Source organism: Nycticebus coucang, chromosome 19, assembly GCF_027406575.1.
Source record: "Nycticebus coucang isolate mNycCou1 chromosome 19, mNycCou1.pri, whole genome shotgun sequence".
In the NCBI taxonomy this organism is placed as follows: Eukaryota; Metazoa; Chordata; class Mammalia; order Primates; family Lorisidae; genus Nycticebus; species Nycticebus coucang.
This window is the reverse complement of record NC_069798.1, coordinates 5,603,535-5,626,664: the sequence shown is the minus strand read 5'-3', so window position 1 is coordinate 5,626,664 and position 23,130 is coordinate 5,603,535. Positions and strand designations below refer to the sequence as shown.

Sequence of the window (23,130 nt, the reverse complement as noted above, 5' to 3'; positions counted from 1 at the left end):
TGACTCAAAAAAACCCAAAAACCAAAATACTGGTGATTCTTTTTATTTAAGTTGTGGTTCTCAAAGTGCTGTGTTCAGTCATTTGGAAAATTCTCATACGTGGTAATGATTATTTTTCCCAGGTCCTGGCTAAGCGAGGTATAACTATTTCATATATCACATCTGTATTTGTGAAAACTCTTGAAATGACTGATTGATGGGAAGCCAGGGTTTCTCTAATCTCACTGAAATTCCAGTTAGAAGGGTCAAGTCTTCTAAGTGGACACTTACGCCCCATCTGCCTTTGGCTGATAATTCACCCGCCCCTCACAGACACACTGTCTTAATTGGCAGTAATTTTAATCAGTCAACAAGCACAGATCCATGTTGCTATCACACGAGATTCACCCGAATACAGTTGGACAAGTCTCCATTCATCTCCTTGCTCTGATTTTTCTTCTCCATGTGTTTTAATTTATTTTGCTCTTCTACATTGTTAAGTTTTCAAACCACATGTCTAAACCAGAGCAAAGGGTAACAAAACCATCATTCCCGTTAGATTTCCTCTTGGAATTTTAGGAAAATTATCCTCAAATTTATTATTCTAATAAATACATTTTAGAATGTGAAATTTGATCAGCATAATCTGTGTTGGCCTTGAACTTTTTCCTACCTATGCTACTGACAGGCGCTTCAACCTGGGGCGTCTGGATGAGAAGCGGCCCTGAAGGCTGTCCTTTGTGTTGTGTATTCTACCGCTTTTCTTGACTGAATTACTAACACCTCTTCCATTTAAGCAGAAGCCGACAGCTTCTTTTGGACTCCAAACATCACCTTTTATTTTGGACTCATCTTCCATCCTGTTAACAGGCACAGGACTGCCATGAAGTCTCACATAAGGAGGAATGACAGGGCTGTAGGTTCTTCCTCTAGGTCAGGGGCAGAGGAATTTTCCCATAAATGAGTGATCTGTTTTTTCACAAGTCCCAAGGCAGGATAAATTCCTTTCTCGGATTAATGGAAGCATGTGATCCACTGTCTCAAATTTTTTTTTTTTTTTTTTTTTTGCACAGAGTATATTTGAAGGCAAATAACACAAGACAGTGAAGGATTTTGAAAACCAAAGAAAAATTTTTGTTGGCATGCATGTGTGCTTACTTATTCGTAGGCCGATCAAGCAATCTGACTGCTGTTTGCATCTCACTAATGCGCACAAGGGCTTTTGGACAGATCCTGCACTCCTGCTTCAAACCGCAGAGACAGCCACAGAATGTTGTCTTCTCCCTGGGAAATTATTTTCTCCATATGTGTTCTGATGATGACAGGCCTTTTTCCATCTTACAGCTCCTGTTCCACGGGGGAATAGAAATAAAGGAATAATTTCTGATGGTGGTATTTGCTGTTCTACTCACGTATCACTGCAGCTTCACAACTATCTACAAACTGGTTACAACTTACTTTTAAAACTACACTTTGGGAAAACAAGAGACGAAGGACAAGAGAAGGAAGAATGTCTCAAAATAATACATTTGAGAATAGATAGGAAATATTTGGCAACAGAGATAATTCACTAACTCTCCTGGGTACACAGCATCGGATAAAGCTACACAGATGGGCCCTGGATAAGATACTTTACAAGCTAACATTCTACATTTCTGCTAAATAGCAAGTAGCATTGTAAGCAAGGATGTTTTCTGTTCTATCTCACCTAATTCAAAACTGTCTTATTCCAGAAAAGGATGATGAGGATTTCTGTGTATAGTTATTAATAAAATTGCACAGCCATTAGGAAAGCAATGTAAACACAATTCAAAATTCGCAATGTTTATCTGCTTAGAAATTATAATTCTTTTCCAAAAAAATTATTATTATTATTATTATTTATTATTTTTTTTTTTTTGTAGAGACAGAGTCTCACTTTATGGCCCTCAGTAGAGTGCGGTGGCCTCACACAGCTCACAGCAACCTCCAACTCCTAGGCCTAAGCGATTCTCTTGCCCCAGCCTCCCGAGCAGCTGGGACTACAGGCGCCCGCCACAACGCCCGGCTATTTTTTGGTTGCAGTTTGGCCGGGGCCGGGTTTGAACCCGCCACCCTCGGTATATGGGGCTGGCGCCCTACTGACTGAGCCACAGGCACCGCCTCAAAAAATTATTTTAATAGACGTGTATAGCAGTGGGGTCTGGGCCTTTGACATACCCATTATCTGGGGAGTGTACATTGTACCCCATAGGTGATTTTTCATCCTTCACCTCCATCCCCTTATGTGCAATGTTCATTACACCACTCTATGTGGTTTTGTGTAGCCGTAGTTTAGCTCCACTTTTAAGTGAGTATGGTCAGTATTTGTTTTTCCCCTCCTGAGATACTCTACTTAGGGTAATGGACTCCAGTTCCATCCAAGTTGCTGCAAAACATTATTTCATTCTTTCTTATTGCTGAGTGGGATTCTATGGTTTATATTACCACATTTTCTTAATCCACATGTCATGTCAGTTGAAGGGCATTGTGGTGGATTCCTTATCTTTGTGGTTGTGAATTGTGTTGTGACAGAGATATATGCCTGGACATCTTTTGTAATTTCTTTTTCTCTGGGTAGATATCTAGTTGCGGGATTGAATGGTAGGTCTTCTTTTAGTTCTTTGAGAAATTTCCATACTGGTCTCCATAGAGATTCCACCAACAGTGTACAAGTGTTCTCTTCTCACTATCTCTATGCCGATATCTACTGTTTTTTTGACTTTTTGATAAAGTCCATTCTAATTGGTATAAGGTGTATCTCATTGTGGTTTTAATTTGCATTTCCCTGATGATTAGTGATGTTGAATATTTCTTCATGTGTTGATTGGACATTTGCACTATGCATATCTTCTTTTTTGAAAAATAAAGTGCTTCTTTTTGTCATTTACTCACTTTTTAATGGGGCTGTTTTTTTCTTGTTAAGTTGCTGGAGTTCTCTGTAGATTCTGCATATTAGTCTTGTCAGACACACAGAGTCTCAATTCTTGATGATTTTGTAAACCTAGAGGATTGACATTATTTTTAATATTTTGCAAAAATGAGACTTTGTTAATAATATTATTAAGTTATTTCAAGTCTGTAAAACTCAAATTTTCACATAATGTAAGATACTGCATAATGTAGAGAATGGTCAATTCATTGGCTATCAAAGGTAGTAAAAATTGCACATTGTACCCAATTCCATAGGTTAAAGGATGGCCAAATCTGTATATTTTTTCTCTTCTTAATATTACCAGGCTAAAATCCATCCACCAGTTGTGGACTCTAGAACTAGAACAAACAAACCCTAAAATTTGTCTAATCTAAACTTTTATTCATACATATCTTTTAAAAGTATCCTTGCTCAAACACTTTTAGTAATAAGGGGCTCACTCACCAACAATCCAGAGCATTGGTTTCTTCACCTTTCTCCCTTAAATATGACCCTTATTCCTCATTCTCTGAATAAATAACACTTCAAAATTCACAAGGGTTATCTACTTAGAAATTGTAATTAATTGTAAAATCCCAGAAACCTGAGATTCATTCCAGCCATCTTCCTCACTCAGTCCCTTCACCTGTTCTCCCACCCAATCCCAAGATCCCACTTCCAAAATCCTTCTGTCTGTCCCTTCTACCTTCCTCTATTCGAGGCACCATCATGCCTCAGTCTGGTCTCACTACTTCCTTCTCTGGGCCTTTGTGTATCTCTTCTCCACCCAGCTCTAAGAGAGATTTTAAAAATGAAAATTGGATCATGTTACACCATTGCTTAAAGTCTTTCAATAAATGCTTGCAATTCAATTCAAAATCCTTATTATACTTACCAGCCCTTGCACGCTCTGGCTCTGATCACTTCATCAGAGTCATTTCCCACCCCTCTGTTCTCTGATGAATGTCCACTCACACTGGCCTTCTTTGGTTCCCAAAGCTGTTGACCATTGTCCTACTTTACAACCTTCAAACATGTGGATCGTTCTCCCTGGAATAGGCTTAACCTGGCAAAAGCCAACTCACCCTTCAGGCTTTAGCTTAAATGCACTTTCTCAGAAAAGCTTTCCTTTTCCTTTATAGTACTTACCATTGTTGAAACCACATGTATAAGAGTATCTTTCTGTATGTGTGTATAATTAAATGTAATTAAATCCTACGTGTGTGTGTGTGTGTGTGTGTATAGACCACTATGAAAGTTTTTGTATTATTAAATCATAGCTGTGTACAATCATGGGGTACAATGTGCTGGGTACAATTTATATACAATTTGAAATGTTTTCATCACACTGGTTAGCATAGCCTTCACGGTATTTTCTTAGTTATTGTGTTAAGACATTTATATTCCACACCTAGTAAACTTCACACATACCCTTGTAAGATGCACTGTAGGTGTGGTCCCACCAATTACTCTCCCTCCACCCATCCTCCTCCCTCCCCTCCCCTCTCTCTCCCCTTTGCCCTTCTTCTTGGGCTATAGCTTTCATAAGAAAGCTATAAATTGGTTTCATAATAAGACTGAGTACATTGGATACTTTTTCTTCCATTCTTGAGATACTTTGCTAAGAAGAATATGTTCCAGCTCCATCCATGTAAACATGTAAGAGGTAAAGTCTCCATCTTTCTTTAAGGCTGCATAATATTCCATGGTGTACATACACCACAATTACTATGAAAGTTTTGAGACAGACTGTGTTATGGTTCATTAATTCATTTCCAAGAAACATGGTCAACAGTGTCCTTTCTGATTCACTGTATGAGTTTCAACTTACTTGCGTTATCGGTGTTGCTGGGAGAGCTTTGTTTGTCTCTGTACATGTAGATTTTACATTTTTTGATTTTTGTGTATCTTAAAACTTTTGCAATGACGCATGTATGTAAGTACACAAATCACTAAATTACATATAGATGTGTAATTTGTGAAATGTCTATCTGACCACAGGCAGTGTATCTGCCTCATCTCGCTGCTCCACTACCCAGCATACAGCCTCCTTCCTGATCCATGTTAAGTACTTAATATATCATATGGAATGCATTCATATCTAACTATTAGAAATCATTAATTTGTAACTTGTTTTTTAGTTAAAATCAGTTTTATCTCTCAGATACTGGGTATGCACAGCTGATTAAGGAGTGTCTTTTAGTGTGAAACAAAGTTACATTAGACTATAAAATACTGTACTTGAGAACCCAAGAATAAACATTTGAGGCACTCATCACTTATTTAGGTTAACTTTAACATTAACAGTGCATGCATAATTAAACTCACAGTCATGAGTTAAATAAATAAATGATTAGCTTGGGGACAGAATAGCCACCACTGGCAGTATCATCTCATTTATTTTTTGCTAGAAGACATTATCTAGTGGCTGCAGTTTAGCTACATATGTCTCTTAGTTGGGGTATGTGGAATAAATAATAATAATGATTATTATTATATAAATTAATCTTAGGGGTGTGTGAAATAAATAATAATAATGATTCAATAATGATAATAACACAAGTATAAATACATTTCTTGAACACTTACCATAAGTCAGGTCCATTTTATTTTATTTATTTATTTATTTTCTCTCTTTTTTTTTTTATTGTTGGGGATTCATTGAGGGTACAATAAGCCAGGTTACACTGATTGCAATTGTTAGGTAAAGTCCCTCTTGCAATCATGTCTTGCCCCCATAAAGTGTGACACACACCAAGGCCCCACCCCCCTCCCTCCGTCCCTCTTTCTGCTTCCCCCCCAGGTCCATTTTAATCTTACCAGATCTCTGTTGCAGAGTTACTTACTGCAAGTAAAATTGAGAATCGCTAACTGAAAAATCAGAAATACAAAATGCTCCAAAATCCAAAACTCCTCGAGTACTGACCTGGCATCACATACAGACAATTCTATACCTGACCTCACGTGCCAGGTCACAATGAAAACTTTGTTTATGTACAAAATTACCAATAACATTTGATAAAATTTCCTTCAGGCTGTTTGTATAAAGTATATATGAAACATACTTGAATTTTGCGTTTAGTCTTGGGTCCCATCCCCAAGGTATCTCCTTATAAATATGTGAATATTCTAAAATTCAAGGAAACCTGAAATCTGAAACACTCTCATCTCAAGCATGTGGGATGAAGAGTATTTAACCTGCCTTGAGTAAGTACATAGTGATTCTGATCTCCTAAGTAATCTTCACAACAGCCCTGTTAATGGTCATCATTTCTACCCGTGAAGACGGTGGGACCAAGAGGGTGCCCAGGGCCACCTGTCAGCAGGCAGCACAGGGCGCACCTGTCATTTTGTCAGGTGAACACCACTGCAGGGAAGATGCTTGCGAGAGAACAAGTCAGCTCACAGCTGGAGAAAAGGAGAGACAGGAGGGTGGGTGGAGGGACAGGACAGGCTGGAGATCCCTGTGCAGTCCGCCCTCACCCCACAGCGCCCCCGGGCGCCTTTGGAGTGCTGTCTCCAGCCTGGTGCCGGGGAGGCCTCTTCCTTTCTCACCTGCACCATTCCAGCTGCTGTGGTGAGGATGGTCCCTTCCTGGAACCAGTGAGATCCTCTAAGAAAGCATTAATCTTTGGTGCCCTGATGGCCTGAAGTTAAATGCTCAAAGCACAGACTGCACTTCAGCTGCACAGAGCGTAGCCATGTGGTCCTGCATCTCCCTATGTGGATGTGTTTATTGTTTATTGGGTGGTTACCTCCCAACCTCACGGCACTGGCATCAGGCTGACTCTGACGTGGCCTCTCATCCCGGACTGTGGACGTCAGGGCTCCTGCTCCTGGCGGTGAACACAGGTGCCTTCGCAGACTTCCTGGGTGTTTGCTGGGGGAAGAAACCTTCCCTCTGGCGCAGCTGGCAGAAGATAGCCACTGTTTCCCAGCTGGTTGCCCTGTCCTGTTTCCCTCTCTCCCTCAGGCATCTCCTGGCTGACTTTCTGGGCTGAGGCTACCAGCCACCTCCCGTGCTGATACTGCCTGTCACCTGCTCCAGGGCCACCGTCCCCACCGGACAGTGTGGTTAACCGTGTCCCACAGCTGCAGCCGGGCTCCAGAGCGTCTTCATCCTTCAGAGGGCTAGACAGCCAGCCCATCCCCATTAATACCTCTCATTTCTGATTCAAACAGGTCTTCAGACACTGTAGTAGTATTTTACTGATTATTATTTTTTTTCCAATAGCCAAATACAAGCGTTTTACACTCTGGTTTCAGTCACAGCAATTCTGTTAAAATATCTGACCATGAAAGTCGAAACAGTTTAAGGACCGTTGTACACAGACATCCACTCAGCCCTTCAATAACGCGTTCGATACCTCTAAAAGTGAAAGCAAATCAAGGATGAAATGAAACAGCAAACAGCGTGGAGGCAAATTTCACCTCTATGGTGGCAGCTCTGTCATTCCAAGCTTCAGCCAAACGCAGGACACCGAACGCGATGGGTGATGCTCGCGCAGCCAGCAGGGTCGTTTCTGCTGCAGACATAGAGCATGCTTTTTGCATTATGATTTTTTTTTTCTTGAGACAGAGTCTCAGTTTGTCACCCTCGGTAGAGCGCTGTGGCGTCACAGCTCACAGTAACCTCAAACTCTTGGGCTGAAGTGATTCTCTTGCCTCAGCCTCCCAAGTAGCTGGGACTACAGGCGCCCGCCACAACGCGCCCGGCTATCTTTTTGTTTTTGTTGCAATTGTCATTGTTTTGCAGGCCCGGGCCGGGTTGGAACCCGCCAGCCCCGGTGCATGCGGCCGGTGTCCTATCCACTGAGCTCTGCACTATGAATTTTAAGACCAAAGGAAAACATAATTTTTTTTTTAAAACGTAGGCCAAAGTTTATCTCATTCCATGGGGACTTGCACGACTCAGGAAATCACTGCAGGAGGTGCAAGTGGCAGCCCTCCGTGCCCGGGGGCCGCCCCACCCGGCTGAGGCGAGGACTGGGGGGCAGGAGGGCGGCTGAGCCGCGGGCACCAGCGAGGGTCCTGCCGTGAACCCAAACTCGCCGAGATTCTCTCTGCTCCTTACGGATCTCTGGATCTCTGACAGCCTCAGTCGCCAGCAGGGCCTCTTGAGCCCAAGGCCCTTTTTTCTGAGACTGGTAGCCAGCGTTTTTCCTGAGGTCTCCGCGCGCGCCAGGGCGCATTTCAACAGCCCAGCGTTTCCTATTTACATTTCTGGCTCTGGTTTCCCTTCTGATTGCCCTGAAGTTATTTCGCTCCGCTGTGGGTGACCTTTCCTGGAGAAGTCCGGGCCCTCGGGTTCCAGGTCTCTCCGTGGGATCCCCGCCTGGTCTCCAAGCTGGACTCTGTGGTGATGCGTCGCCCTGGGCGGCGCGTGTGCTATGCTGGCCCCGCACTTCTCCGTAAAGGGTTGCGGAGTATTAGTGCCACTTGCCTCTTAACCTTCCTGCTGCGCCCCTAATCTAAAGGGTGATGAGATAGAGCCACCTATCCACCCTCCACTATATTCATTAATGCATTAAGACAGGACGGATCCCTTTACTGGACGGGGACATTACGCAGCGGGGTTTCCATAGTCTCTGGGGCTGACATCACCGCATCCTCCAGGCACAGTTGCAGGGATGTGCGTGTGAAGATAGCTTTGACAAGCTGGTGACAGAGCTCCGTCACATCATTCACGCCACACGGTGACATGTGAGATGCCTGGGACAGCTCCATTGCTGCCTAAAATAGCTCCTACACGTGGTCAGCTTGTCAGTGGCCATGGATTCCACATTCCAGGAGGGACTGTGTATTTAAAAGCTGGAATTAATATTGTCAGGTAAGGTAAACCCTCTCTTATTATGCCTTTTGAAGCAAATCAGGGGCAGCCAACAACCTTCTGCAGATCAAACCCAGTGCTCTGTCTTTGTAAATAAAGTTTTATTGGCACACAGCCACACTCACTGATTCACACGTCGTGGCTGTTTACACTGCAGTGGATTTGAGTTGTTGCAACAGAGACCTTAGCGACCTGAAGCACTTGAAATATTTACCATCTGGCTCTTTTCAGGAAATGTTTGTCAACGCCTGGACTGTATCATTGATTCTGAGCTTTGTTCTTTTTTGAGCACAGGGAATCCCTCCATGTTAGTGGATGAGTTCGAGGGTGTGACTTTGGCTTCTGTGTAGTTTGGAGGGTAGGGTGGTTGCAAAAAAGATTGATCTGTCCAAGAGAGACAGACATTCCAGTTCTCACAGCAGTGGCTTTGAGGAAAGACAATTAATCAACCTCTGATTTTTTTTCCTTGCCTTGCCTAAGGTTCATTATCACACGGATGCTTTAAATTCTATCTGGAATTGAATTTTTCCCCTACTGTTTGCTCCCATTTGTGCTGCTGTCTGGAGGTTTCTTCCTTTTTCCTCCCTTGCTTTCTTTTGTATTTAATTTTTTTCTCATTTCATTTTTCTCCTTGACCGGTTGGAAAGTTGTACAGTGTGTTTTTATGGTGCATACTTGTCCATATCTAAAATCAACCCGTGTCTCTTCAATCTTCCCAAACGAGATCTTTAAACTATTTCACTTCTGATTACCTCTCTCTACTTACTACACGTTTATGTAACATTTTGTATTTTAGTACATATACAAATTTTAATTTTAGTTCTCTATTTTTTGATAAGTCACACATTTTCATATTGCTTCATGCATCCGTGTTAGTTTAGTTTTATTCATATAGTCAGCCCACTTTCACCTTAACGTCTTATTTTCCACCTTAGACCTTCCATCTGGAAATCACATTTTTTATTTAACTGATGTACCTCCTTTTGAATTTTATTTGGTTAGAGAATGTTAGTGGGTATTGGGAAGTGCTATTAGTTTTTATTTATGTAAAAATATCTTTGTTTTGTCTTTCTTATTGAATTATATTTTAATCAGGTATATAAATCTGGTCTGACTATGATTTTCTTTCTTTCTTTTTATTGAAACAGAGTCTCACTTTGTCACCCTCAGTAAAGTGCCCTGGTGTCATATCTCACAGCAATCTTAAACTCTTAGTTTCAAGCAATTCTTTTGCCTCAGCCTCCCAAGTAACTGCCACTACAGGCACCCACCACAATACCTGGCTATTTTTAGAGATGAGGTCTCGCTCTGGCTCAGGCTGGTCTCAAACCTGTGAGCTCAGGCAATCCACCCACCTCAGCCTCCCAAGTGCTAGAGGGTGAGCCACACGCGCGGCCTAACTATGATTTTCTTTCAGCACATTGAAATCTCTTTCCATGCTATGTTGTCTTCCATTGTTGTTTTTGAAAAGTCACCTGCTGTTTTTGAAAAGTCACTGACTTCACGGGTAAAAGAATGTCTATGTCATTCTTCACTTTCATTATGATGTTTTTAGTGTTTGATTTTTTTATCACACTAGGTTGAAATTTACTTCTTAAATTTGTGAATTTATTTTTGTTTGTTTTTTTTTTTTTTGGTAAGTTCTGGAAATTTCTCAGCAGTTAAGATGATACAACTCCATTCAGTGTTTGTTAGATGTTTCTCACTCTATCTTAAGTCTTCATTTCCTTTTCTTATTTTTCATCACTTTCTTTGCTCTAGGCTAAATTCTGGAGAACTTTTTCAGGTCTATCCTCCTAGTTCATTAATTTCTGTGCAGTTAAGTCTTGATAGGTTAAACAATATCACTGAATTTTTTATTTCAATTGTTATATTTTTAATATCTAGAAATTCTTCTTGGTTCTTATTCCAAACTGTTGGATCTCTTTTTCTCATCTTTTCTTCATTACTGTTTTCAATCCTTGACCTTTGCATTTCATTTCACATTTTAAAAATATTCCTCTTATGTCTGTTGTCTGATAATTCCAATATCTATTATGTTATTCCAGTTCTGCTAATTTTTGTTTTGGTCGCCTCTTGCTTATAGGATTTATTTCCTTGTAAATTTTGTGATTTTTGACTATGGAGCTTTACCTGAAGGAATCCTTTGAAATCTAGGTGAACAGGGGAATTCCTCCAGAAAGGATCTGTATTTTCTCTGCTGGTTCTTGGGTGCCTCACTTCCATGAACATGCTTTAAGCTAAATTATAGGGTTAAAGCTTCAGGCTATATCTAGGGTACAAATTTGAAATGTGCCCCTGTTGGAGTCCAAGTATTTTATTATAAATTCTAGGTGGAGAGTTTTCTTTGTGCAGACCCAATTTCCAAAACAGGATGTTTCTCTAGCTATCTTGGGGGTGAGGAATGTGGTTTTAGTTCCAATTTCCCCTTACCCTGAGGATCTTGCCATTTGGATGGAGCTGAGGGTTTTTTTGCAGAGCAGGGAGTAGCCCTCTCGCCTTGGGCAGACCTAGCCTCATGCCTCAGAAAGCCGTGGAACTCAAGCTCATGTACATCTTAGTTTTGCAAATGTTTGGCTTGGAAAATTCCTGCTCCAGTGATTGCCTTCCCTCCCTTCACTGCTACATCTAAAACAATTTCTTAAAAATATGATACCTAGAATTATTAGTTGTTTTAAGAAGGATCTTCTCCCAGGTTCTGCCATGTTGCTAAAGAAAATAACCTGGAATTGAGACTTTCTTGAAATGTTAACTTACATTTCAGTTTTCAAATGACATCACTCGTGTGTGTAACACTAATACAGTTGAAATATGAATGGGTTTTGGTGACATTTCATAAATTAAAATTTAACAAAATGTTTATTGTGTTTGTTCTGATTATGATAATATTACATGCTCAGTACAGAAACTGAGTGAAATGGAAAAGTATCAAGAATAAAGTTGGTATCAACACTGGTCCTATTATCTAGAAGTAGCCACTATATACAGCAACTTTTGTCTTGTTTTTGGTCTATTTTTAAATTATTGAGAACACATTGTTCCAAATAGATGCATTTCATTGGAAGGTGGTACTTTTTTGAGATGTGAGCCACAGGCTGACATTATTTCTCTCCCCGTCCATTCCTAGTTCATTGCAGATCAGTGAACTACTTGTAAGATACACTTACCCTTCTCAGTGTAATCTATCCTGGTGGATCTAATCAAAAGAATCCACTCAGAAAACCAGAAGGGGTAGTAATTGAAGAAACAGGGCCACTGAGGTGGGGGTGGTGGCCAAGTGTTTAGGTATAAAGGACTTAGGCTATGCAGAAATGACATGGCCAGTGTTTGTTTATTTTCATTTGTAAAGAACAGAAATTTATTTCTCACAGTTATGGAACTAGGAACCCGAGATCAAGATGCCACAGGTATGGTGTCTGGTGAGGGTCCAGTCCCTCTTTCTAAGGTGGCACCGAGTCACTGTGTCCTCCAGAGGGGAGGGACGCTGCATCCTTACATAGCAGAAGGGATGGAAGAGAAAAAGGGCCAGCTATTGCACTGAACCCTCCTTTATAAGGTTTTTAATCCCACTCGTGAGGAGGAACCCTCATGGCTTAGCCACCTCTTTAAGGCCTTAGTTTTTGAGACAGAGTCTCACTTTGTCACCCTTGGTAGAGTGCCTGGGGTCACAGCTCAAGGCAAACTCAAACTCGTAGGCTCAAGTGATTCTCTTGCCTCAGCCTCCCAAGTAGCCGGGACTACAGGCATCTGCCACAATGCCCGGCTATTTTTAGAGACAGGGTCTCACTCTTGCTGAGTCTGGTCTTGAACTCCTGAGCTCAGGAAACACACCTGCCTTGGCCTCTCAGAGTGCTAGGATTATAGGCCTGAGCCACCACGCTGCGCCAAGGCCCTGTCTGAATCTGTTTTTTTTCCCTTTTTGGTGTAAAATTTATTTGTTATTTATTTATTTTAAAGTATTGTGAGGGTATAAATGTTTTTGGTTACTTAGATTTTTTTGTAATGCTTGAGTCATGGTTATCAGTGGGATGTACCCATCGGGGGTAGGTTTTACCCATCCCTCTTCCCCACTTGCCCCTGCTGGATTTCCCCTGAGTTTTACTTTGTTCTGTGCACACGTGTTAGCTCCAATCTAATAGTGAGTTTTTCTTTGCTTTTCCATTCTATAAATACTTTGCTTAGAATAGTGGTCTCTAGGTCCATCCAAATTGCTGCAAAAAGGCATTAATTCACCCTTCATCATGGCTGAGTAGTAGTCTGTGGCATACATATGCCACGTTTTGTCCATCCACTCATGAATTGATGGGTATTTGCAATTGCGAATTGTGTTGCAATAAACATTCGAGTGCTGGGGTCTTTTTGATGAAAAGTCTTTTTTTTTCCCCTTTGGGTAAATACCCAATAGTGGGGTTGCTGGATTGAATGATAGGTCTACTTTGAATTCTTTCAGAAATTTCCACACTGTTTTACGCAGAGGTTGTACTAATTTGCAGTCCCACCAATCACATCTAAGTGTTCTTTTTCTCTGCATCCATGCCAGCATCTATGGCTTTTGGACTTTTTACTAAAATCCATTCTAACTGGGGTACGGTGATATCTCATTGTGGTTTGTATTTCTCTGATGATTAGTGATGTTGAATACTTTTTATATGTTTAATGGCTATTTGTTTTTTGTTTTTTTTTTTTAAAAAAACTTCTGTTCATATATTTTGTTCACTTTCTAATGGGGTTGTTTGATTTTTTTCTTGCTGAATTTTTGAGTTCTTTGTAGATTCTGATTATTAACCCTCTATTGGATGCATAGTTTGAGAAGATGTCCAAACAAAGTGTAGAATTATTTTTTTCTTGATCTGTGAAATATGATGCTGCTGGTGTTTTGATGGGGAGTGTGTTGACTCTGTAAATTACTTTGGGTAGTTTGGACATTTTAACAATGTTGATTTTAACAATCCATGAGCATGCTATGTTTTTCCATTTGTTTGTATTATCTGCAATTTCTTTCCTCAGAGGTTTGTAGTTATCTTTGTAGATATCTTTCACTTTCTTGGTTAAGTATATTCCTAGATATTTTATTTTCTTTGTAGCTGTTGTGAATAGTTTTTTTTTTTTTATTAAATCATAGCTGTGTACATTAATGCAATCATGGGGCACCATACATTGGTTTTATAGACCGTTTGACACATTTTCATCAGACTGGTTAACATAGCCTTCCTGGAATTTTCTTAGTTATTGTGTTAAGACATTTATATTCTACATTTACTAAGTTTCACATGTACCCTTGTAAGATGCACCGTAGGTGTAATCCCACCAATCACCCTCCCTCTGCCCATCCTCTCCCCTCCCTCTCCTCCCTTTTCCCCTTCCCCCTATTCTTAGGTTATAACTGGGTTATAACTTTCATATGAAAGCCACAAATTAGTTTCATAGTAGGGCTGAATACATTGGATACTTTTTCTTCCATTCTTGAGATACTTTACTAAGAAGAATATGTCCCAGCTCCATCCATGTAAACATGAAAGAGGTAAAGTCTCCATCTTTTTTTAAGGCTGCATAATATTCCATGGTGTACATATACCACAATTTATTAATCCATTCATGGATCGATGGGCACTTGGGCTTTTTCCATGACTTAGCAATTATGAATTGGGCTGTAATAAACATTCTGGTACAAATATCTTTGTTATAATGTGATTTTTGGTCTTCTGGGTATATACCTAGTAGAGGAATTATAGGATTGAATGGCAGATCTATTTTTAGATGTATAAGTGTTCTCCAAACTTCTTTCCAAAAGGAATGTATTAATTTGCATTCCCACCAGTGTGTAGAAGTGTTCCCTTTTCTCCACATCCACGGCAACATCTCTGGTCTTGGGATTTTGTGATATGGGCTAATCTTACTGGAGTTAGATGATATCTCAAAGTAGTTCCGATTTGCATTTTTCTGATGATTGAGGATGATGTGCATTTTTTCATATGTCTGTAGGCTGTGCGCCTGTCTTCTTCAGAAGAGTTTCTCTTCAAGTCCTTTGCCCAGCCTGCGATGGGATCACTTGTTCTTTTCTTGCTTATACGTTTGAGTTCTCTGTGGATTCTGGTTATTAAACCCTTGTCGAAGACATAACCTGCAAATATCTTCTCCCATTCTGAGGGCTGTTTGCTTGCTTTACTAATGAGGAGAGGACAGTTGGCTGAGAGGGAACCATGCCAGAATGGCGGTGCCCCAAGGCTCAGAGCAGCAGCCGTTTTTGGCAACAATAGAGCTCACCCCTGGATATTTCAAAGTCACACCCCCTGTCTCTCTGGGCAACCAGAGGAGGCTGGGCATCTTCTCAGGTGGCAACCACCACGGAACAGATCTGGGACGGAAATGCAGGCCCTGTGAGTAAAGGGTTTGCCTGAGGTGGTACCGGCTTCAGTACAGTGCGGGGACTAGAAAACGCATGCACAGAGCCAGGAGATTCCCAGGGCGGGGCTGACCCAGAAGACTGCTTTACTGAGCCTAAGATGCACCCGGCCCCCAGAGGACCATCAGCTTAAACAAAGGAGGGGAAGCAGAGGCTGGATCTGACAGGTAACCGTGCTGCAAATACAAACAGCTGAGACCATACAGCAGCATAGACAGGGCCTGAGGCACAGGTTCTGGGAACTCAAAACAGCTTCCCTTCTGCAGGGGAATTTAGCAGGGACAGAAACAAATTCCCACAAAGTTGTTCTATTCTGTTAGTAACATCAATCAGGGGTGGGGCTGGAACTGAGTGAACACCCCCAGCCTTCATCAAGCACCCAAGGTTGTCAGGCCTCACCTCCCCCTGTTGGATAGAGGCAGAGAGCAGCGGCCTGGCTGAGCAGACATAGATTTCCTTGTGATTCAGGCAGGTGCAACCCCCTGGAGTATCTGCTCATTGGAGGCAACTGGGTCACAGCCCTGCAGGGTTATCAGTGAGTGGGTGTGACAGAGGTACAAGGTGGGGAAGGAGGCATGAACCTTCCCAGACTAATCTGTTTGCTGGGTGGGTCCTCCTGACTTCATGGAGCACCAGAGCAAGTGATATTTGAGTTGTCAGCAGACCCCTGTGATCTAGTTGCCACAGACCTTTTAAACTCTCCCACCTGAGACAGGTGCTGGCTGAGACAATTGATTTGGACCTTTTGAACTGAGCCAATCACCCGAGGACTATCCAAGTGGTGCCCTGGGTATGTGGTTGTAGGAAGGTTTGATTTTCCTTTTCCAATTGTTACCTGGGGGTGGGGGGGTGGGGTGACTTAATTGCTGGTATTTCTCCACAGCTGAGACTTCAACCCAGAGTAACTGTTTCACTAGGGTCGGACAGAGACCAGCTGAAAACAAAACAGAGCCATTTAGCCTCACCGCACCAAACAGGTCCCCAGTTTCTCAGGCTGTAGCACTGTACGGGTCCTCAACAAAGCTCCAGGGGAAAAGTCAAATGGCGTAAAATAATCATGGGGCTGAATCAGTGGAAAAACTCTGGTAACATGAATAGCTGTTGTGAATAGTATTGAGTCTTTGATTTGCCTCTCAGGCTGACTGCTATAGGAATGATACTGAGTTGTATACATTGACTTTGTAACCTTAGACTTTGCTGAATTTATCTATCCATTCCAGGAGTCTCTTGGTGGAACCTTTGGGTTTTCTAGACGTAAGATGGTACCATCAGCAATGTGGCCATCGTTTAAGTGCTGCTGTAGGTAGTTTGAGCTGAGTCTAAAAGAAAAGGGAGCATGATGAAATTAAGACTGGGATTGATGGGATCATTTGCATTTCACAAATAAAAGTGAAAGTACTTGAGTAAGTTTCACCTGAGCTCAGAAGTCTGTTGGCCTGTCTCCGAGATGAGATGATGCACACACCTCACACCCCATGCAAAGGTCTGGACGTGCCCATCTTGACCCTCACAGTTCATCCAAGTTTCTAAAATCACCACCTGAAATATTTTAGTTCATAACTATGCTTCCCACTGCACTAAAGCCTGGAAGACAGCCTCTGAGAGCCAACGTGTGGGTCTCCAGGTGGGTGGAGATATAGGGTGTTGAACAATATGAAAGAGGATCCCAGTGAAATAACTCACAGCCAGAGCTGTCAGTAATGCTGGAGAAAACCTGAACACCTCCCGTAGATAGCGAGCAACAAGATGAAGCATCATTTTATAACCTCTGCAGTGAGAAGTTCCAGGTGTATGTCCATGATGCTTAGGCTCTGCAGAGCCCGGTGAAAGACAATAGCCACTGAGCTTTATTTAGGGTGATTAGGATCTGGCATCACAGGGCCTAAACCCCAAGCTGGCTGTGTGAACTCACATGGTGATTAAACCACCTATTAATGCAGGATTGTGGGAAGGACTGAAAATGATGCCTTTAATGCACCTGCACAGGGAAAGGGCAGCTATTTCACTTGACTATGTAAGTCCACGAGTCCTGGCACCAGCTGTGGTCATCACTGCCTCTGAAATACCTAGCACGCAGTAGTTGCTCTATGAATACTCATTGAATAAAAGGGTAAAGTACTTAGGTATTGACCAAATCAATGCTTGGGAAGACCAAGGCAATGCTGCACTGCTGGCCCACCAAGATGCTTTCAATGAGAACATGTTTGAAGATAACTTCTGATGGGGCCATTCCAACTATTGCAAGGAAGAAAGCCATCCAGTCTCTGCCAGCTTCAGCTTCAGGCCCAGGGCCCATGGGCAGCCCCTTGCATCCACGCTGGTGGTCACTGACCACCAGGTTGCCCAGATGTCCACAGACATCAGATGTGCTGGGCCTCCACCTTCCTTTGCCTCTTTTCCTATCCACCTCCCAACCTGTCCACCCACACCCCTCATTGCCTGGGGCACCCCACCTCTCCATGCCACTTGCAGGAACAGAACCTGAAAGAAAATAGAAAGCCTTTATTCCAAGGCAGAAGGTGAGAAGCACATTCGCAGGTGTGGGAGAAAAGGGCCTTGAAAGTCGAGCCCCACTGTGAAAAACTATCAAATAGTTTCACCTGGAGGCTGATTTAATAAATTATAGCAGTGAGCCAGTAGGGTGATGTCAGGTAAATGAAATATTTAACACGATGTAATAATCCCTCCAGTAATGTTAGAATGTTTGCATTTGTTAATCTAAAGCACTCCCTGATGAGACAGCTGAGCGGCTGAACAGGCTGGAAGGCTGCTCTCTAAATCATGGAACCCCCTCAAGTCAGGGAAGGGGGTCCTTCCATCCTGGTCCTCTCAGACAGTGGGATTTACCCCTCAATTGAGGCATGTTTTCTCCCAATTAACAAACAATGAATTTAAGGACACCTAAAAAATACTATCTGTTATTTCCTCTCTCTTTTCTCCCTCTCTCTTCTCCCCTGCTCCCTCCCTCCCACTTCTCCTCTCTCCGCCTCCTCCACCCATGGCCAGAATTTGTCAGAGCCTCCCGTGGGCTCCCTTCTCAGGTTGAGGAGTCTGGTAAAAGGACCTCTTCTTATCTCCCACCTTGTAATTTGGTATCAGCTGTGAATTGAGGAGACCTACAATAGACATTTCCCAGCCTGGTGGTTGGTTTCCTTATTCACAAAACTGGGATCAGCTTTCAGGTTTCTATTGAATGGAGTAAAAGGGGGAAAAAAGAAAATAGAAAGCCTTTATTCCAAATTCCCAGGCTCACACAAAACAGAGCTGTTATTTCAAGACCAAACTGCTTAAATTATCGACTCACAGCACTGTTATTAATTTGTGTATTAAGTAGTAGGTATCCATGTCTGGATTATTTTCCTTCTATAATTAGACAGTTCTACCCCCAAGGGGGATAAAGATAATTTTCAGTGTGTCCCAGTGGTCTCCTCCTCTGGCTGTGCAAAACACACTCCCCTTGCACGGTGCCATTGCAAACTTGTCCAAGGACTAGGCGGATGGGGACGTGGCCCAACATTGCTGCTATCACCTGCCCATTGCCCTGCCATCCCCTGCTTTGAATGGACTGCATGTGGCTCCCAGTTATGATGAAAAGCTGGAAGAATTTACCCGGGAAACTGATCATATGTGTGTATATATGTGTATATATATATGTATGCTTTCTCTATAGAAATTTGTTCTATTAGATTTTTATTTCTCCAAGATTATGTTTATGTAACATAGTTTCCTAAAATATTATTTACTTTACCCTGATTATAAACTTACATAGAGTTGACCAAACTAGTCTAATGGCTCTTTCTTTACATCTGTAGTTTTTTCATTCCAAAAAAAAAAAAAAAATTGTGTGTGCGTATATGTGGCCTCTTTTCTTCTTTTCTTGGCTAGTTAGTTATAGGTGAAAAAATTTTTATAGAAAACAGTTCTCAGATTTGTTTCAACCACCGTGTTTTCCAAGTCATTCATGCACTTAACCTTAAAATGATAACATCAATGCTGTTTAAATCATTAACAGAATATGGAACAAAGAAGCAACACTTTCAAATTGTTTTTATGAAGTCAGCATAACATTGATATCAAATTTAAACAAAATAAAACACCTAAATTGTGCAGAATAATGTTGCCCACAGATATATGCACAAATCCCAGGTAAAATATTAGTAAACAGAATCCAGTAACATATTAAGAAAATACACTATTTCTAAGGGTACTTCAAAGATAAAAATCATTGGATATGTATTAAAATATCCACTATTCCAAGATAAAAAGAAAAAAAACATGATTATATCTTTGAAGATGGTAAGGATTTTGGTAAAATATTCAACATCAATTTAAGAATTTTTTTAATTAAAAATATTGATGGCTATTTCTTACATACAGTCTCACATTGCTGTGGTCTGAGTGTTAATGTCCTCTCAAAATTCCTATGTAGGAATCTAATCCCCGATGTGGTAGTGTTAAGGGATGGGGCCTTTGGGAAGTGATCAGGTCATGAGGGCTCCACTTTCAGGGATGGGATTAGTGTCCTTCTCAGAGAAGCTGAGTGTGCTCCTGCCCTCTCTGCCTTCCACAAAGCTACTCCTAGACACCACCTCTGCCAGCACCCTGGTCTTGGACTTCTCAGCATCCAATACTCTGAGTGACAAATTTCTGTTGTTTATAAAAAGAGAAAAAAGAGAAGAAAGCAAACTTGAATAGCAGGTCAGAGGGTTTTCACTTGGCACACACAACTCATTGCTCAATCCTTTCAAGCTTGAAGTGAACTTGCAGGTTACAGTCAATGCATTTAGATTATAAAAATGATCAATTAGCCAGATCCAGGTAGCATATACCTCTCTGTGTGGTGGTCCGTGGTCCTTTGGTTTGATAGAAGACAGGATGCCAGCTACACAGTTTGGGACAGTGGCCAAATATCTATCAAAGGCTGGAAAATAATCAGCTCTGTTATTTACAAGGAAAGCAGGGCCTTGTCACAGCCTCCAGGGGTTAAAGGCTACTGATTTTTTCTGGCCGCATCACTGGAATGTTTCTGTTTAGACAAGGAGCTGGCAGGAATGATATTCCCTTACTTAGCAGAAGTGTCTAAAACAGCTGTTTCAAAATACTCTTCTGGAATGGTAGATGATTGCAAATCTCAACCTGCCTCGTGGCTTCTGGGAACTTCAAGGAACACTGGAAATGAGAAAGCTGTTCGGATGAGTCCGTGTGTAGGTAGTTATTCCCTTAGACATCTGACTTCCTGTTTGTGTGTTAGTTTTTGTTTTGTGTTAAGAGCTCCAGAGAGAATACAGGTTACTTGGTAACATGCACTGTAGGAGAGATCTGCTATGTGACACACACACTTCTGGTGCGTCTTTATTCCTGATGCTCAATTCCTCCCTGTTCAACAGCGCCCTCCACTAACCGCTCCTCTGGGAGTGCAGAGCAGGGCTCCTGGCCACACGGGGTGTGCTTCCTGCCCCCTGCGCCCCAATATCTCCTACCGTCCTGCTTGGTCCCATAGCCCGTGGCACTGCCCCATACCCTGTGGTCCCCAGAAAACTTAATCTCTATTCCCTATCCTTTTAATGACTTCCCCTTTACATCTCCTCCAGGATTTGATCTCTCTGAACCACATCTCGAAAATAAATAGAAAAACCATCAAGAAAAAATTCTCCTAGGAAAAAGGAGAAGTTTGGTATATTTCTATGCAGTAACATACTACCAAGTATCTAGCGGAAGAAAATGGTCAGCACGTATTTCTGTCTGTCTGGTTTCAGGGGATGGAGCTCTTGATTTTCTGCAGGACCACGGCTCCCTGCAGGCACGGACCTGCGGCTCTTCGTCCCTGGCAGGGGCTGTGCCCTGATATTCACAGGTGAGGCTGGGAGGCAGGGGAGGAGGCATCCCTGCGTTGCTCCAGTAGGGCGATCAGAAGGAACTTCTACCAGATTCAAAGTTCCAGCTTTACTTGTTCAGGATTACTCACAAATGCCACTCGAGGGCTGCTCCCTAAGCCCATTAGGAATACAGGTCTCTTGAAGGTCCAGTGATAGCCCAGCATCTCCCGAGCCTCCTCTGATGCTGAAGAAGTAGAGTATCAGGGGTCTGTTCTTAGAGGTCACGTTCGATGGCTTTTTTTTCTGCCACAAGATTTTTAGAGCCGAGGTAAAAATATGAGTGGTCACAGTTCTACCTGGTTGGCCATTTGGCTAGACCTGCAGGCCTAGTTCTTACCTCAAAGGAGGGAAAAATAACAGAGCCAGCATTTCTACTCCATGCAAGGCTGCTGGGCACTTTACCTACATTTTTAAAAATAAATTATCACAATTACCCCGATTTATACACAAGGAGTTAGAGGCTAAGAATGATCAATTCCTCCCTGTTCCAGCTGTGAATATATATCAGAGCTGAGATACTTAGCCCGGGATTTCTTGCTCCCAATGCCAAGTTGTTCATCCTAGAAACCATCAGATGTTCAAGATGTCAAGAATCCAAGTCCCCTGAGCCCTGGCCACAATGCACAGCACCTTAGCTACAATTTGGAGTTCAGGTCACTTGCAGGAGCTACCCGAGTGGCTGAGTCAGAAGGGCCCTCTCACACCTGGCAGATGGGAATGACAGAGCTGAGGGGACCGTCCATACTCCCCTATAAGCAAGGCACACAGGGACCTTGGGGAAGCCCCCACCTCGCCCGGGGACGCAGTGGCCAGGCAGCTGTGATGGCCCAACCAAACACACCACCTCATTTTTTTTTAATCAAATTTATCAGAAAGTTTGATAAGAACTGCTGAAATTGGCAATAAAATGCTATGTTGATTTCTAAGTAGCAGCTCATTGTCGCAACTGGTTCTCTCAGCAGTTGAGAGGTGGTGCTGCTACTGTTGAAATAGTGCCTTTAACTCAAATAACAATAGTAGGAGTAGATTTTGCTGCTTCATATAACCTCTCTCCCCACAGACATTTTGAATAACCCAGTTACACTGGGGATAAAGGGAATGTTCAGTGCCAGGCTGGGGATGGCCTTCCACTGGTGAGGGTCTCGGGCATAGTACCTGATCCCAGCACTACAGTGCTGGCAGGAAAATCTCCTCCCTGAGAAGATATTCTGCCCCTGAGTGAGCCGTCCTGGACTCCCGAGAGGGCTTCTCAGCAGAGGTCCCTGGATCTACTTTATTTATTTATTTTTGCAGTTTTTGGCCAGGACCGAGTTTGAACCCCCAACTCTGGTATATGGGGCCAGCGCCCTACTCCTGAGCCATGGGCACCACCCCCTGTATGTACTTCACAACATGGGTGCCCCAACTGTGGACAGGCTGGGATTAAATGTTCTTACCATGCCGTAGACCCTTCAGTGATATCATCCTCATCCCCTTCTGTGGATGTTGTGTGTTCATTGATTAGACACTTAAAAACTTTCCATGTAGCGTGACCTTGGAGTTACCCAGTGATCCAGTGATTTTGCTTTTATAGTGGGAGGGGAGGAAATTACAAAGAGGGTTTCTAATTGAAAAGGTTTAGATCAGCAACTCCTGATTCAGTCCCCTTAGCCTCCTGTCCACTACCAATTTATAAGAAAAGAATAGATTGGGCGGCGCCTGTGGCTCAGTGAGTAGGGCGCCAGCCCCATATGCCAAGGGTGGCGGGTTCAAACCCAGCTCCGGCCAAACTGCAACAAAAAAATAGCCGGGCGTTGTGGCGGGCGCCTGTAGTCCCAGCTACTCGGGAGGCTGAGGCAAGAGAATTGCGTAAGCCCAAGAGTTAGAGGTTGCTGTGAGCTGTGTGACGCCACGGCACTCTACAGAGGGCGGTACCGTGAGACTCTGTCTCTACAAAAAAAAGAAAAGAATAGAATACACCTCCCCAAACAAGGACTGACAATCTCCTGCAAGAGTTTGGGAGGAGTTTCCACAAACAGCACAGCTGATGCAGCTCCGTGGACTATGCCCTAGCTGCCTCTCCCAGCAGGGCCCGGGATTGGAGCAGCCGCCTCTAACCTCCCACCATAGT

At 42.6% G+C, this 23,130-nt stretch overlaps 1 long non-coding RNA gene across 1 annotated transcript in view; it reads left to right on the top strand.

Moving 5' to 3' along the window:
- LOC128572081 (uncharacterized) overlaps nucleotides 1-23,130 on the top strand; it is a 34,268-nt gene that overhangs the window by 7,060 nt on the left and 4,078 nt on the right. Inside the window, exon 2 of the long non-coding RNA XR_008376040.1 lies at nucleotides 20,901-20,998. This is a non-coding gene — a long non-coding RNA (uncharacterized LOC128572081). The remainder of the gene's footprint in view (nucleotides 1-20,900; nucleotides 20,999-23,130) is intronic.